Source organism: Carassius carassius, chromosome 7 (assembly GCF_963082965.1).
Source record: "Carassius carassius chromosome 7, fCarCar2.1, whole genome shotgun sequence".
NCBI classification, from domain to species: Eukaryota; Metazoa; Chordata; class Actinopteri; order Cypriniformes; family Cyprinidae; genus Carassius; species Carassius carassius.
The window spans coordinates 40,036,794-40,052,219 of NC_081761.1; the positions used below are offsets into that span (position 1 = coordinate 40,036,794).

General features: G+C 42.4%; 1 pseudogene; it reads right to left on the reverse strand.

Annotated features, from left to right (window-relative positions):
- Positions 1–655: 655 nt before the first annotated feature.
- On the reverse strand, positions 656–4,552 carry LOC132144202 (cytochrome P450 3A30-like; annotated as a pseudogene).
- Between the last annotated feature and the right edge of the window lie 10,874 nt (positions 4,553–15,426).

Sequence of the window (15,426 nt, forward strand, 5' to 3'; positions counted from 1 at the left end):
ATTCTCTCCCTCCCTACCATTAAGCAACTTTTACATTGTTTTACTTGTTTTTTGACATATCCGACTGAGCTATAAACTTTCCAGTGATTAATTGGATATTCATTCGAGAAAGCAAACGCATCTCTGCCACTGTGCGCTCAATCCACTCAGCTTGCTTTATCAGCTTGAGCACGTCAGCTATACAGACATTAATACTGAGTGTTTAACATTATATTCATTGCATATATATTCTACGTTGACAACCTTAATCTCTAATAACTCCTTTCTGCTCTCTGTTGTTCTGTTGTCTGTGTTTCTATGTCTGAATATGGCACTTATCACATGCTGTGTGGTATCTGCGTTTGATAACAGGGCATTTTAATGAGTACGAGTACAGGAGCTCAGTATCTGGCCAGTATTGGCGCATCCCTACTATTTATATTTACAATTATATTTGTTTTTGTCTGTGTGTTGTTGTTTTCTCTGTGTACTAGAAGCTTATGTTGCTAAAACAAAATCCTTGTATGCACAATCATACTTGGCAATAAAGCTCTTTCTGATTCTGATTCATAATCAAAAAGAGTCTCTTTAAACCAATCCACATTTCAAGCAAATCCCGTAATGTAAGGTTGTGTTGTACAGTGAATACAGCAATAGACATCACACACACATCACATATGTACAGTATCTGCAGACTTTAATTGATTTGATACCTTTCATTTCATATTTCCATTTCATTTCTTTCAAGGTTAACCTCATCTAATTTGTTTTATCAATCATCACAAAGTAAAGCCCCTAAATATGAATCTTATGGCATCATCATTTCAACTCTCAGAAAGTCCCAGATGACAGCAGAATCTGTCTAAAAAGTAAAGCATGTTACCGAACCCTCAGTCCGAGTCAAAAAGACCAGAGAATCCTGCTCTTCACTGAAGTCTAGAGACTACATCTATTCTTTTATTTTAAAAGACAGATCAAACCTCCTCCTTAGACTGAAAGAGAAGCAAACAGCAGATGAACGGTGGTTCAGGAGCTGCTCTACGATGTGTTGTTGTTACAGATATCTTCTGAGAGGGAAAACTTCCGAGGCTTGAGCTTGAGTTTAATGGGCTCTTTGGAAGAAAGGAAACCGCTGATGCCAAGCTCCAGAGGAACCTGTGAAGAGCAAGAGAAGGTGAGCGTGAGTTAATGACTGCAGTCATCCTGTGAGACAGTGTGGAGGATCCGTCTGCTCACCTGAGTCTGGTCACACACGGAGACGTCGAACCTCTGCAGGATCTCCACGATGGCCAGCTTCATGGTCACTTGAGCAAACCTCATCCCGATGCAGTTCCTGGGCCCCAGACCGAAGGGCATGTACATGTAGGGGTCGATCGACTCCTTGTTGTCTTTAGTGAACCTGGGAATGAAGCAGAAGCATTTACACGAGCACTGAGATGCTAGGTTTCAGTGTGAACTCTGTGTTTATCTGGCTCTAGTTCTCTACAGCGCTGTGTTTTGTGGTTCCTGACCTCTCAGGTTTGAAGCTCTCCGGGTCGCTCCAATAATCCGGGTCTCTGTGGAGGACGTATGTGGGGATCATCACCACCATGTCTTTAGGGATGAGGAGGCCGTTGATGTCCACCGTTTTCTTACAGACCCGCTCAAGTCGACCACCAACGGGGAAGAGCCGCTGAGACTCATTCAGAGCCGCGTCCAGATACTCCATGTTCATGACGCCTTCATAGTCCACCGGAGCCTTCAACACAGTTCAGAGCTTAACCTCTTAAACTCTTCTCACGTACAGATTCACTCAGTTCTCCGAGCTCTACCTTATTAGGGAAGGTCTGGTCGATCTCCTCCTGCAGTTTCTTCATGGCCTCTGGGTTGGTTGCCAGATTGTAGAAGAAGAAGGACAGAGTGCTGCTGCTGGTCTCGTACCCGGCGAAGATGAAGATCATGGACTGTGAGAGGATCTCGTGGTCGCTCAGACCTGCACAGGACACCGTGTGAGGAATGTTTCTTCAAATACAGCACAAGATCATCCTGAAATGCTTCACCTTTCTCTGTGTGTTCCTCGCTGCTTCCATGCTCAGTTTTCCCTTCTGTCTGAGAGTCGACCATCAGCTGCAGGAAGTCCACTCGCTTCTGCAGGAAGATGCATGTGATTATATTTACACACATGCATTTGGCAGATGCTTCTGTCAGTTATAATGCAATCCCTGGGAATTGAACCCATGACTTTCGTGTTGTTCGTGTGAAGTGTTTGTCCTACCTTCTTGTGGTCCTTGGCCACTCTTTCGGACTTGATCTTCTTTAAGGCAGCGTAGAAGAAATCGGTCACAGATGTCGGGAAGAAGGCATAATTCATTTTGTCCAGGAAAGGGATGATGAAAGGAAATAAAGCTGGGGAAGACATTGAAAAGGGTCACAACATTTCCTACACTAAACACTGTTGAACTGACAGAACTAGTTGAGCTGTTTACCGGTGAACAAGAACAGAGGGTTCAGGAAGTCAAACTTCAGCATTTTCTTGATGTTGGTCACAAATGGGTCTTTAGGGTTGTTGAGGGAGTCGATGTCCACGCTGAACGCTGTGCTGGTCACCACATCCATACTGTACGCCCCGAAGAACCTGAACACATTCAGACCACAGAAAGCTAATATCATCATCTCATAACCATTTAACCTATTTTCTCTATAAATAGTGAATGTTCTCCATGAATATTATCAGTCCGTATATAGGTTATTGTAGGTTATTGGTGAGGCATCTGAACACCTTTGGTCTGTAATTACAGTGATATTATTGCAGCTCTGTTCTTATATATTAAGATAACAACAGGCCATATGTAATATTATGTAAGAATCTTGAATGTGCGTCTCACTCTTAAACATCTATGGCTTCTCCTCGCGTTGCTGTTCTCCCCAGATTATCAACCAGAGTGTGAGAATGAGTCTTCATGATACCGAACATCTAGAGCGAGGAACCCCAGTATATCATCATCATCAACTCAAGCCATCTTAATCACACACAGGTGACTGACAGTTTATCTGTGCCATTATTATGTATGTGTGAGTGACTCCAGACTCACGCACCTCCTTTAACCTCCCGCTAGTGAAGGAGGGCGAGAGGACACTGCGGATCCTCCTCCAGTCGTCGTCTTCTACGATGGACACGGCGTCATACAGTGGCCCGTTCAGACGTAAGTTCTGCCGGTTCAGAGAACAAACCCAGGTGAAACCACAACACAAACACATACTGTTCCAGCGTGGACACGGTGATTGAAAACAATTGCTTGCAAAACTTTTGCATTTTCTTGGTTTGTAATCAAACATAACCTTTCCTTTTTGACCATCAGCAAGGTCCATCACTCTACATTCAATGCAGATCAAATCAGTCTTTGACGAGGCTGATTTAATTTCATATGAAGATGATTTTACCCTTCTGTTGGTGAAGAGAGAGTAGCATTCTTTAACCAGGATGGTTTTGATGATGGATAGGTCCATGATGCACAGAACAGGCTGCCTCGCATCGTAGATCCTGCCAAAAACACAAGCAATATTAACATCAAATTGAGAACAATCATTCAGTTCATTATAATCATGACTTCACCAGAGTTTGAACAGTTGATTGACGTTCAGTATCTTGTTATGACCATCATTGTGTTCTCTGAGTCTTCATTACAGATCCTATGAAGCTTGTCAATGATCTCATAAAGACTGTGTTAAACCTTCAGTCATATTTGACATTAAGTGTATTAACTGTCGTCATGTGAATCAGTTCTGTTTCATTTGTGTCAGATGTTCTTTACTTTGAGACTGATCTGTGAGGCTTCATAGTCTCACACTCACCCCCAGACTCGTCCGTACTTCTTGAAACACTCCATATCGAAGTTGTAAAACCCCTGAAAATAACAGATGTGTTCACATTTAGAGATGAATCTAAAGAGTCATCAAAGAAACACTGTGAGAGGACTATGAAAAGAAGTGAAGCTGAAGTAACAACATCCAGATTCACATCACATTCCTTCAATAAAGCGAGCAGATCTGAACTGAAGACTGACGGAAAATCAGGAGATCATCAACATCCAAATGTGTCCAAAGCTCAGTTTAACACAATATCACACCTTTCTATATTCCAGCATGGTTCCGAAGAACGGCAGAGGTTTGGGCCCCGGGATCCCCAGCTTCTTGAAGTAACCGTGAGGCCAGGATCCATATCTGGAAATGACATCAGAACCAAATGAATAACAGATTTTTAGACAGATATTATGACATTCACAACAGCAGATTTTGCTACTGATTGCTTTGAGTGTTTAAACTGTTAGACCTTTGACAGAAGATGACTGTAATTCTTCGAACTCATTACTTACTGACTCATTCTTATTTAGATTCCAGACCTAGAACTAGTTCTTCAGTTGAAGAGAGCATCACTTACATGAACAGAAGTGTCACAAACAGAATGAGCAGAGCCCATGTTTCAGCAGAGAAGAACAGACCGTAGCTCATGGTTCCTGCTCCGGGACGCTCAGACTAAACACTGGCAGCGAGCAGCAGCAGCAGCTTTATTCTGCTCTCAGATTACACATTAACTAGTGGAGAAGAGCCTCACAAACCCTCCCACAGTGTCACGCTCACCTCTGAACACACTCACTTCTGTTCATCAAACCACAGCAGCACCATCACGGTTACATAAACCACCAGGACTAGTCTAACAGCTACTAAACACAGCTCAAACATGATTCATTCTGTTACATAACCACATAGATTGGTCAAATTTGATGTAATTTCGTAAATCTGGATCTGGATTCAGATGTCCGGGACTGCGTTCACAGATGCATTGCTGTGAATAAATATTTATTTCATCTCTTTAACCTGAATGAGGAGTGTGGCATATTTAGCATGAGTCTTTTTAAACCAAATTAGTGTGTGTAGCTCCTCTTTCTTGGATAATGGTCATGTTTTCAGCTTCTGTCAATCAGTCACTGACAGCGATGAGGTTTTGACACACACATGACATCATGGTGTTGTGTACTTACTCTATAGAGTGAGCTTGATAAGATTAGCATGTGTACATGAATTCATTTCATAACTCATTTGCTTTAGCCGTATGTAAACAGCATATTCAGGGGTTCACATTTTTCCATTAATCATAGAATCCAGCAGTGTGATCCTGGGACTGTGTTTTAGATGCTCTGTTTTTCTCTCTAAACTGTATTTGATTGTGCAAACAGAAACCAGAGTCCACTGACACCGGCCCTCATTGAGGAAATTATTTCCCACTCTGTTCAGAAGAATGAGGGAGGAGGAGTGAACGGCTTGTGTTTTACGGCTCTCAGGTTGCGTGTTTATGAGCACGCAGTTGTTCCCGGGGCAGGTCTGGGCATGTTCTCCTGGGAATGTGGGAAACGACCTGTTAGACGATACAGGTGACCTATATGTCATACATGCAACAACTGTAATCTGACCTAAATAATGACTGTTTCCAAACAGGTTTCCCAGACACTCCTCCGATCTGCCACACATGAAATGTCACCTACAATCCTATGCTAATTATGAGGTACTTAAAAGTATTAAGGATGAGTGAATATACAAACATTAACACATACTATTATTTATTTATTTTTTTTACTGTTTTGCTGATAATTAGTTAATGAATGTCCACCTTAATTTTTCAACACAGAAGTAAGTTTTTTTTCTGTGAATGCATGTACTAAAAAACGTGCTACAAACCAGTGTTATGATTATGATAACAAATTAAAATAATATATAAAAATACTAGTTTGCAATATAAAGCACTATAAAGCAATAGTTTTTGGTTAGTTTTGTTGAGATATTCCATTAATGGAAGGAGTGAATAATTATCTTGATAAATTGAGGGAGGGAAGCTAATGATCTGTGATAAGAGGCCGATAGCTTGACTGTTACACATGTTCACATATGCTCACACATGTGAGATAAGAGCGCTGTATCCTCAGCTGACTTTAGTTTTCTGACTAATGTTCCGGCAAGGTTTCCTCAAAGCTACAAACAACGTACTTCCAGTAACATTAAAATTACATTTGTTTAGAATGTATAATGTTCTAAAAATGTAAGCAGAAAAACATGATTTCTACGTCATTCATATACTGTTTTATTTTTGAACCATTATTTGTTGGACTAATGTTTTTAAATGTTACTTCTTTCGGAACTTTCAGAAGAACATTCGAAAGTAACATTCCCCTAATGTTTGCCCTTAATTTTCACATCACCAAGAGAAACATTTCTAAAACATTTAAATGTATAAAATACCTGTAAAATAACAGTGTTTGTTAAATTTTAAATTACTTTTAACACTTTATTTAAATAAGGATATTTTACTATAGCTTTACAGTTTGTTGTTTGGCAGCTGTTGCTGCAGACGTTTGACTGTTATTTAACAGTGCATTTCTATGTAATATAAGAGAACTGTCACACACCTGGACTCATTTTGTGTGTTTTTGTCCCTGTTAATTAAGTCATGCCATCCACCTGTGTTTTCCCAATTATCCTTTGTATAAATGCCTTGTCCTTTCAGTTCTGTTTTGTCGGGTCTACTCGTCTACTCGTTACTCGTCTACGTGTCAACTTGTCTACTTGTCCACTTGTCACCTGTTACTTGCCACTTGCCTCTTGCCACCTGTTATTTTGCTACTTACCTTGCCTATGTTTGAGTTAATAAATCCTTGTTTCGTTTATCCCTCGGCTTCGTGTTCCTTCCAGCAGCGTAAGCCGTGACAGAAGACCCGACCAAAAAAGTTAAAAAAACTGCGTGTTTTCCCTCCGTTTTGTTTTCCGTTTTTTCACAGTCTTTTTCTTTCCGTAGTGTGTCATGGATCCCCTCTATCGCCCCGAATACCTCCTCCTCCTGCTGGAGCAGGAGGGACTGTCTCTCGAGGACCATACGAGACGGTTTCTCTTCCTAGCTAATGCCACCAGCTACCCGGACCACGCGCTTCGCCCGAAGATGGTCCTCGGGAGGATTTCGCCGCCTTTATAGAGTGGAATCTGGTGAGAAATGGGTCACCTCTCACGGTCGGCCCAATGGAGGATCTCGCCAGGTCCACTCTGGACCCAGAGCCCAGCCTACAATCTCCCCACGGTACGAGGCATAAGCCCGAGCCCACCGATGACGGAGAGCCAGAAAGCAACCCGTCAGACCAGGTGCGAGAGCCGGCGACACTGCCCACCACGAGGAAGCATAATGTGGAGCGCCAAATGGGTCAAAATGAGGGGGTTTCCAGTTCACCTATGCCAGATCCTCTGTTAAGCCCAGGAAGGGCTCCTGATCTTCCGTTAAGCCCAGGACGGGCTCCTGATCCTCCTTTAAGCCCAGGACGGGCTCCTGATCCTCCTTTAAGCCCAGGACGGGCTCCTGATCCTCCTTTAAGCCCAGGACGGGCTCCTGATCCTCCTGTAAGCCCAGGACGGGCTCCTGATCCTCTGTTAAGCCCAGGAAGGGCTCCTGATCTTCCGTTAAGCCCAGGACGGGCTCCTGATCCTCCTGTAAGCCCAGGACGGGCTCCTGATCCTCCTTTAAGCCCAGGACGGGCTCCTGAACCCGCGTTAAGCCCAGGAAGGGCTCCTGATCTTCCGTTAAGCCCAGGACGGGCTCCTGATCCTCCTGTAAGCCCAGGACGGGCTCCTGAACTTCCGTTAAGCCCAGGACGGGCTCCTGATCCTCCTTTAAGCCCAGGACGGGCTCCTGATCCTCCTTTAAGCCCAGGACGGGCTCCTGATCCTCCATTAAGCCCAGGACGGGCTCCTGATTCCCCGTTAAGCCCAGGACGGGCTCCTGTTCCCCCGTTAAGCCCAGGACGGGCTCCTGTTCCCCCGTTAAGCCCAGGACGGGCTCCTGTTCCCCCGTTAAGCCCAGGACGGGCTCCTGATCCTCCTTTAAGCCCAGGACGGGCTCCTGATCCTCCTTTAAGCCCAGGACGGGCTCCTGATCCCCCGTTAAGCCCAGGACGGGCTCCTGATCCCCCGTTAAGCCCAGGACGGGCTCCTGATCCCCCGTTTAGCCCGGGACGGGCTCCTGATCCCCCGTTAAGCCCGGGACGGGCTCCTGAACCCCCGTTAAGCCCGGGACGGGCTCCTGAACCCCCGTTAAGCCCGGGACGGGCTCCTGAACCCCAGTTAAGCCCGGGACGGGCTCCTGAACCCCCGTTAAGCCCGGGACGGGCTCCTGATCCTCCGTTAAGCCCAGGATGGGCTCCTGATCCTCCGTTAAGCCCAGGAAGGGCTCCAGCCCCAGAGCTTACTCCAATGCCTGCTCCTCCAAAATTCCCACCCTCCCACCCACTCCTGCCTCCTCCTCCGCTGTTGTCTGGCTGCCCCTCTGCTCGCCCTCAGCCTACCATCATTGTGGTGCGAGCTCAGCGGGACCGCCATCCTCCAGCGACGCCTTGGTCGGCGTCTCCCTCACCTCCGCCTCCAGCCTCTGAGGCCTGGACTCCGCCTCGGCCCGTTGACCCGTCGGCTCCACCATGGCTCCTAGCTCCTTCCTCTCCGCCGTGGCCCGGCAGTCCGCAGGCTCTGCCTGGCTCCCTCGTCCCTCCGGCTCCGCCTTGGTCTGGCGTCGTCCATCCTATGCCTCGGGACTCCACTCCTCTGGCTTCGCCTCATCCCTCCGTCCCTCCGGCTCCGTCAGGCTCCTTCATCCCCTCGGCTACACCTCAGTCCTCGGTCACTCTGGCCTCACCGCGGCCTTCCGGATCCACATCGCCGCGTCAGTCACCAGAGCCATCAGTTCCGCCTAGGACCTCCGGCTCCTCCCCATCACCCTGGCTCTTCGGCTCTCCGTCTCCACCTCGGGCTCCTCCACTTGCTCCGTTGCCGTGGGTCGAGTCCCTGGAGTCGGTGACCATTCCTCCTCCATGGCTCCTTCCTCCGTCGGCCCCACCTTGGGCCGTTATGGCTGTGGCCTGGGTCCTGCTGGGTACCTCCTGCTTCAGTTCCTTCCTGTCTCCTCCCTGGCTCCTCCCTCCGTCATCTCCTCCCTGGCTCCTTCCTCTGTGGTCCCTGTCTGCTGGCCCCCTCCTGGGAGGCTGTCCTCCACCGGAACCTCCTCCCAAGTTCCCACCCACGCCTCCCTTTGTTGTTTCTACGGTGCGAGGACGCACCTACCGGGAGGGGGGAGTACTATCACACACCTGGACTCATTTTGTGTGTTTTTGTCCCTGTTAATTAAGTCATGCCATCCACCTGTGTTTTCCCAATTATCCTTTGTATAAATGCCTTGTCCTTTCAGTTCTGTTTTGTCGGGTCTACTCGTCTACTCGTTACTCGTCTACGTGTCAACTTGTCTACTTGTCCACTTGCCTCTTGCCACCTGTTATTTTGCTACTTACCTTGCCTATGTTTGAGTTAATAAATCCTTGTTTCGTTTATCCCTCGGCTTCGTGTTCCTTCCAGCAGCGTAAGCCGTGACAAGAACAGAGACCAACTTTATAAATATACATTATTTTTCTCTATAAAAATGTGTTTTGCCAAATTAAAATGGGGATGGAGGGGTGGAGTACTTTATTATTATTAAGTTTTTTTTTATATTGTGTTTTTTATTAATGTAATTATGAATTTAAATTTTTTTTTTTTGAAAGTATATTTATACATTTAAAATATACAGTAATATATACTATATATATTTTTGTGAGTATTTATTTTTTATATTTTTGAAAATACTTTTATACATATATATTTTTATTTTCAACTATATATATAGATATATAGAAAAAACGTATATATACAAAAAACATACGTTTTTTTTAGAGAAAAAAAGATTATTTTATTCAGAAATAGACATAATGCAGACACAAATTGTTTACAAACAATAGGCTATAATAAATACTGATAACATTCTTGTTCTTTTCTAAATACTGTTAATTGAAATGATTTTTTGTGTCGTGAGGGGAACTAAAATAGCCTAGCGGAGCTTCTCAAATTTCCTTGAAGCTGAACAGTTTTCATTTGCTTTTTTAACCTCAAAATGATTCTTAGAATGAAATTTGGAGTCCGACTTTCGGACATATATACAGCGTTACTTATTACACATTTACTATTATTCTATAATCTTTGCACTGTGACTTTAATGACTAGGGATGTTAATTTCAGTTATTTTTCCTAACCAAGTATTAACCGTTAACCAAAAAGATTATTTTAAATGATAATAATTGAAAGTACAAACACTTTAAAATAAATAACATTTTAGCATCCAGATACGTCGGGAACATGGAAAAATTTGGATTTGGATTCGTGAATGAGAGAGGTTGGCATCAGCTTCACCTTCACACGTTTTTATAGCTTAATCTTTAGAGGATTTGTTTTGGAGAGAAACTAATAACTGTTGTTATAATGTTTGTAAACATTTTGCTTTAGACTACAGGCATTTTAGCCTTCATTATTTCGGAAGTAATAGGGCTAATAAAATGCGACGTGAGCTGTGACTTAAGTTTTTTTTTTTTTTTTTTTACAATGCAGCAAACATTTTTTTTAATATCTCAAAAATACTTTGATGTCTTTAAAGGGTTGATACATTTTATTTAACTTTTTTTTTAAAGTAGCTTACATTTGGCCCAAATCTAGAGAAGATGATGCTGTATTGATGCTGTGACTAAGCGTTAAATCTCTATTTTTTCCTTTTCTTTTTGAGTAAAGAAAATGCTTATTATTATTATTATTATTATTATATTATTATTATTATTATTAGACAAATTATAGGCAAAGAATATTGTTAAAAAAAAACGTTATTATCCAGTATTTCTTCCACCCAAACCAGTTTCAGAACGGTAATAATATCACAGGAACAGAAACGTTAAAATATCGATTCTGCTTGGTGTGAACCGATTTAATTTTTTTCCCGTTTTCAAGCCCTGACACACAAACACACACAGAATCATCTGAAAGCAGCGTCTGTCAGTAGGAACAGAAACCTGCTATCATTACACTTTAACACTGAAACACAGCTTTCACTATATTAGTGAACACATCTGTGAATGATGAACACATCTGTGAATAGTGAGCACATCTGTGAATGATGAGCTGGTATATCAGTGTCATATAAAGGAATCAACAGGAAAGGAGGTTGGAGTGACTCTTGGTTTGGATACAATGACAAATCCTGGAATATGAACTGCAGTGATAATGCAAAAGCAAACTTAAGCTGAAGGCAGAAGAGTGAAAAGAGTGTTCTCGATGTTTCTGCGCAGATACCCGCGATCCTGAAGGTCGACGAGAGCCCCAGAGCGGTCGTGCTTCACGCCGGGGTTAACGACACCACGCTGCGGCAGACGGAGACGCTGAAGAGGGACTTCAGCAGCCTGATCGAGACGGTTCGCAGCACGACGCCCGCAGTGATGATCATCGTGTCAGGACCACTGCCCACGTATCGACGAGGACACGAAAGGTTCAGTAGACTTTTTGCTTTAAATGAATGGTTGTTGTCATGGTGTAAAGAACAGAAACTGCTATTTGTTAATAACTGGAATCTTTTCTGGGAGCGTCCTAGGCTGTTTCGCGCTGATGGATTACACCCCAGCAGAATCGGAGCGGAGCTGCTCTCTGACAACATCTCCAGGACACTTCGCTCCATGTGACTAGTAAGACAATTCTCTAATAACTATTATGATGACTTTTGTTCCACCCGCTTAAATGATAAAAGTACTTGTGCTGTAAAAACTATTAAGACTGTGTCTGTTCCCCGAATAGTGAGGTCAAAATATAATGTAGGACCTAGAAAAAATCTTATCGTAATTAAACCAGAAAAATGTAAAGTAAATGAACAAAAACAATTTTTAAAGTTTGGGCTCATAAATATTAGATCACTCACACCCAAAGCAGTTATTGTAAATGAAATGATCACAGAAAATAGTTTTGATGTACTCTGCTTGACTGAAACCTGGCTAAAACCAAATGATTATTTTGGTCTAAATGAGTCTACTCCACCAAACTACTGTTATAAGCATGAGCCCCGTCAGACTGGTCGTGGCGGAGGTGTCGCAACAATATATAGTGATATTCTCAATGTTACCCAGAAAACAGGATACAGGTTTAACTCTTTTGAAATACTTCTGCTAAATGTTACACTGTCAGACATGCAAAAGAAATCTAATGTATCTCTTGCTCTGGCTACTGTGTATAGACCACCAGGGCCGTATACAGAATTCCTAAAAGAATTTGCAGATTTCCTCTCAGACCTTCTAGTTACAGTTGATAAGGCGCTAATAATGGGAGATTTTAATATTCACGTTGATAATGCAAATGATACATTAGGACTTGCGTTTACTGACCTAATAAACTCCTTTGGAGTCAAGCAAAATGTCACCGGGCCCACTCATCGTTTTAATCATACACTAGATCTAATTATATCGCATGGAATCGATCTTACTGCTATAGATATTGTACCCCAATGTGATGATATTACAGACCATTTCCTTGTATCGTGCATGCTGCGTATAACTGATATTAACTATATGTCTCAGCGTTACCGTCTGGGCAGAACTATTGTTCCAGCCACCAAAGACAGATTCGCAAATAACCTGCCTGATCTATCTCAACTGCTATTTGTACCCAAAAATACACATGAATTAGACGAAATTACTGACAACATGGGCACTATTTTCTCTAATACATTAGAAGCTGTTGCCCCCATCAAATTGAAAAAGGTTAGAGAAAAACGTACTGTGCCATGGTATAACAGTAATACTCACTCTCTCAAGAAAGTAACTCGTAGTCTTGAACGCAAATGGAGAAAAACTAACTTGGAAGTTTTTAAAATTGCATGGAAAAACAGTATGTCCAGCTATAGACAGGCTCTAAAAACTGCTAGGGCAGAGCATATACACAAACTCATTGAAAATAACCAAAACAATCCAAGGTTTTTATTTAGCACAGTGGCTAAATTAACAAATTACCAGACGCCACCTGATTCAAATATTCCACCAACGTTAAATAGTAATGACTTTATGAATTTCTTCACTGATAAAATAGATAACATTAGAAATACAATAGCGAATGTAGATTCTACAGCGTCTAACACTTCAGTTTCATCCATCGCACCCAAAAATAAACTGCAGTGCTTTACAAATATAGGACAGGAAGAGCTAAATAAACTTATCACTGTATCTAAACCAACAACATGTTTATTAGATCCTGTACCCACTAAATTACTAAAAGAGCTGTTACCTGTAGCCGAAGAACCGCTTCTCAATATCATTAACTCGTCGTTATCTTTAGGTCACTTCCCAAAACCATTCAAGCTGGCGGTTATCAAGCCTCTTATTAAGAAACCAAAACTAGATCCTAGTGTATTGGCAAATTATAGGCCTATTTCAAATCTTCCATTTATGTCTAAAATTTTAGAAAAAGTTGTGTCTGCTCAATTGAGCACCTTCCTGCATAAAAATGATCTGTATGAAGAATTTCAGTCAGGTTTTAGGCCCCACCATAGCACAGAAACTGCACTTGTTAAAATTACAAATGACCTGCTTCTTGCGTCAGATCAAGGCTGCATCTCATTTCTAGTCTTACTTGATCTTAGTGCTGCGTTCGACACCATAGATCATGACATACTCATAGATCGATTACAAAACTATACAGGTATTCAAGGGCAGGCTCTAAGATGGTTTAGATCCTACCTGTCCGATCGCTACCATTTTGTTTACTTAAATGGGGTGTCATCTCATTTATCATCAGTAAAATATGGAGTGCCACAAGGATCCGTCCTAGGTCCCCTTCTATTTTCAATATACATGTTGCCCCTTGGTAATATTATTAGAAAATACGGAATTAGCTTCCACTGTTATGCTGATGATACTCAGCTATATATTTCAACGAGACCAGATGAAACTTCCCAATTATCTAAGCTAACAGAGTGTGTTAAAAATGTAAAAGATTGGATGACAAATAATTTTCTCCAATTAAATTCGGATAAGACAGAGATATTAATTATTGGACCAAAAAACACCACACAGAATCTTGTAGATTACAATCTGCAACTAGACGGATGTACTGTTACTTCCTCTACAGTCAGAAATCTGGGTGTTATATTAGACAGCAATTTGTCTTTTGAAAATCATATTTCCAATGTTACAAAAACCGCATTCTTCCATCTTAGAAACATTGCCAAGCTACGAAACATGTTATCTGTTTCTGATGCAGAAAAGCTAGTTCATGCTTTCATGACCTCTAGACTGGACTATTGTAATGGACTTCTAGGTGGTTGTCCTGCTTCGTCAATAAACAAGCTACAGGTAGTCCAAAATGCAGCAGCTAGAGTCCTTACCAGGTCAAGAAAATATGATCATATTACCCCAATTTTACAGTCTCTGCACTGGCTACCTATTAAGTTCCGTATCAGTTACAAATTATCAGTACTTACCTATAAGGCCCTAAATGGTTTAGCTCCTGCGTACCTAACTAGCCTTCTACCACGCTACAACCCATCACGCACCCTAAGGTCACAAAACGCTGGACTTTTGGTAGTTCCTAGGATAGCAAAGTCCACTAAAGGAGGTAGAGCTTTTTCACATTTGGCTCCCAAACTCTGGAATAGCCTTCCTGATAATGTTCGGGGTTCAGACACACTCTCTCTGTTTAAATCTAGATTAAAAACGCATCTCTTTCGCCAAGCATTCGAATAATGTATCTCTTAAATTGTGAGTGTAGTTGCATCTGCATTTTTATTCTTTAGCTTGGGTTAAACTAATTTTACTTTGTTGGATCAGCAGCTATGCTAATGATGTCTCTATTTTGTTTCTATGTTTTGCCACGGGATTTACATCCCGTGGTAACTAGGATTTACACAAGCTCCAGTCTGGATCCAGAACACCTGAGAAGAGATGATGCTGACCCTCAGAGGACCCCAGATGATCCTAACCTTGAATCAACAAACAGAACTAACAATTATTGCTACATGTGTGACTGCATCCTATAATTACTATTAATTAATAATATTGATAGTTCATCATCTAGCTGACTACGTCTTGTATTATTATTATTATTTTTATTTTTCTAAAATCCTGTCAAACGTGCACAAACTACTAGCTACTACTAAATATTGTAGAAACATAATTTTCTGTAAAGTTGCTTTGTAATGATTTGTATTGTTAAAAGCGCTATACAAATAAACTTGAATTGAATTGAATTGAATTGACTTCACATTGAGAGTTTAACACTGGACTACATGCGCTCTATCGACGAAAAGAACCTGAATGTCGCACTCGTCAAAACACAGCCAAGCTTCCAAGCTGGAAACCAGGTCAGAGGCTAAATCTTCAGCCAGCAACGCTTCATCCTCATGCCGCTCTCATAGATCTAATGCAAGCCAAGCTGCAGCTGAAGCACGCGCAAAGGCAGAGGCCGCACGCACAAGAGCTGAGTTTGCAAAGCGCCAGATAGATATGGAGGTTGAAAAGGCTAGGATTGAAGCAACGCTAATTGCTCTGAAAGAGGAGG